Raw genomic sequence first — 2310 nt, 5'->3', positions numbered from 1 at the left:
TTATCAGCTCGATTGAAATGGTATTTATGATTTCTGAAAAAGATTTTTCATAGTTAAACTAACCCACATGCTGTGCAGTAAAATTAGGAGTATGAAGATTTGAAATAATTTCTAGAAGTCCAAAATGTTTATTTTAGATGTGGAGAATGTCGTTTAGTTTGAAATGGTCATTTAGACGAAGAAAAAATGTTTTTTTCTGACATCAGTAATACATAATCAGTAAAACTATTACATATAAAAACAACTTGCCGTATGTGTTGTGACCAAGATAAGATTACGGGATATTTTTTTTGAATGCTAGTAGATCAATGGTTCTATTTAAGTGAAATCTTCTGGCAGCAGATGAGGATGAGAAATAATAAATAGAACCTGTTCATCATCTCATGGGTTCTTCCTCATGTTGATTCAGTCTCTTTCACAGTAAATATCAAGTGTTTGTTTGCAGCCTCTTCCAAAGTTATCGTCCCAATAAATGGTCGTTATTAGCGGCTATCAGTCCCATAGAATGGCTCCAGGTTGGGCCTTTAGGCTCAGTAGGTTGTTACCATCGAGTGAATCCTAATCCTGAAGTAATTCATTTTCCCTCTCAATTAATTATTAATCTATTTATCTGTAATCTGAAAATAATTTCAGTTGTTCTTCATGTTCTGTAAACATAACTTAATGGAAAATAAAGTGATCTCCATTTCGCTCATATTAAACAAACCAAAAACAAGTAATTTCACATCCTGTCACTGAGTTGTAGAATCCTCTCTATAAATGATAAATTTACTGTGAATTCATTCTGAACATTTATTTTTATAGGAAAGGGGGAGAGACATGCGGCAAAGGACCAAAGGTCGGATTCGAACACGGGTCGACCACGTCAAGGACTAAGGCCTCCATACATGGGTTGTGTATGCTAACCACTGCGTCACTGGCTGTAAGCAGAGCGGAGACAGACTGAAGGAAACCTGCTGCTGACCAGGTTAGCTCTGGGAGGATGTTACCATGGCAACAGAAACAGAGGATGAGGAAACGGAAAACTCTGAGTTTCCCTGATTTCAGGTTTAGAAAACTTTGAACTTTGAAGAACGGATCCCAAAACCTTCCAGCACATTAGATCTGCTCAGAATCCCAACAGGTCCACAAACCTTCAGGCTCGGAACAGCAGAGGTTCTGTTCTGCCTGCTGTGTCTCACCTGAGACCGAGCTGATGGTTCTGAGCCTCAGTTCAGTCCGGTCCAAATCCGTCCCGTCCGGCCCAGCCTGTAAGGAAATACAGAGAAGATGAAGCTCATCATCATCATCCTCACCCTGTGCTGACCGGATCGGGTCTGCTACATCCTCCTCCACTCCCTGTGAGCAAACAGGAGGGAGGGGGGAGGAGGAGGAGCTGGAGGAGGAGGAGAAAGAGGGAGGGCGGATGGGCAATAGGAAGAAGGTGGAATGAGGAGGAGGAGATGATCAGGAACGGTCTGTTTTCTATGCAAAATATTTCAAGCTTTTATTTTTCTTTTTTAGAAAATTCTGGTTTAAAGATTCTTGTTCTATTTTTCTCCAAATGCAGAGCTGCGCACTCTGGAGCAAAANGTCTGTTAAACTAGGACTCTGCTTCCTGGTCTGCACCCTGGGGGGTCAGGGTTTTGGAGGACTAATAATTGGGATGGTGGAGGATCCCCCCCCCAGCAGCTCTTAGACCTTCCAGGTAGGTTCAGGTAGATTTTAGTGTAACTGATCAATTTGGACCCTGATCTCTCCTAGAACGGATTTCTACTTAGAACCTTCTCCGGGGTTTAAGCTCATCTCAGAAAGCTGCTCTCTTGGTTGTTTAGGAAGGAAGGACCTCCTGTTCATCATGGAAACGTCCCTGTCAGGTTTATATCATATTTATGTAATAACCAATTGTTCCAACCGTGACATGCTTCCACTGCCTCCTCATGTCTCCCAGGGATCCGTTTCACAAAGCAGGTTTAACAAACTCAGATTCCTCAAATCCTCAACTCTAAATTGATCTGGCCTAAAGTGCTATCAGAGTTAAATCAATTTTAACTAAACCACTCAGAATTTAACACGTGTGGAACAAGTATGAAAAGCCGTTATCAGTGGAGCCCCGATTCAACGAGTCACCAGGACAACAGGCAACAGGAAGGGCCTATTTCACCACAATTCTATTCAATTAAATTCAGTTTATTTCTATAGATCCAATTCACATCATGTCATCTCAGGTCACTTTACAGATCCAGATCAACCAGATCATCCAGTCAGATTGATTCAAAGTTTTCTATCTAAGGAAAACCAGCTGATTGCATCGACTCATTGACTCTTCAG

At 41.5% G+C, this 2310-nt stretch overlaps 1 protein-coding gene across 2 annotated transcripts in view; it reads right to left on the bottom strand.

Annotated features, from left to right (window-relative positions):
• LOC107104116 (serine/threonine-protein kinase PAK 6-like) overlaps positions 1-2310 on the bottom strand; it is a 24488-nt gene that overhangs the window by 13581 nt on the left and 8597 nt on the right. Inside the window, exon 2 of one of the 2 annotated variants that reach the window (XM_015404033.1) lies at positions 1134-1248. The gene's annotated coding sequence lies outside the window, so the exon portion shown is untranslated. The remainder of the gene's footprint in view (positions 1-1133; positions 1249-2310) is intronic. The other variant, XM_015404032.1, reaches the window with a different exon arrangement.

The sequence above is a fragment of the Cyprinodon variegatus genome, unplaced genomic scaffold (genome assembly GCF_000732505.1).
Source record: "Cyprinodon variegatus isolate N-32 unplaced genomic scaffold, C_variegatus-1.0 Scaffold1619, whole genome shotgun sequence".
NCBI lineage: Eukaryota > Metazoa > Chordata > Actinopteri > Cyprinodontiformes > Cyprinodontidae > Cyprinodon > Cyprinodon variegatus.
This window is presented reverse-complemented; position numbering and strand designations above follow the sequence as displayed.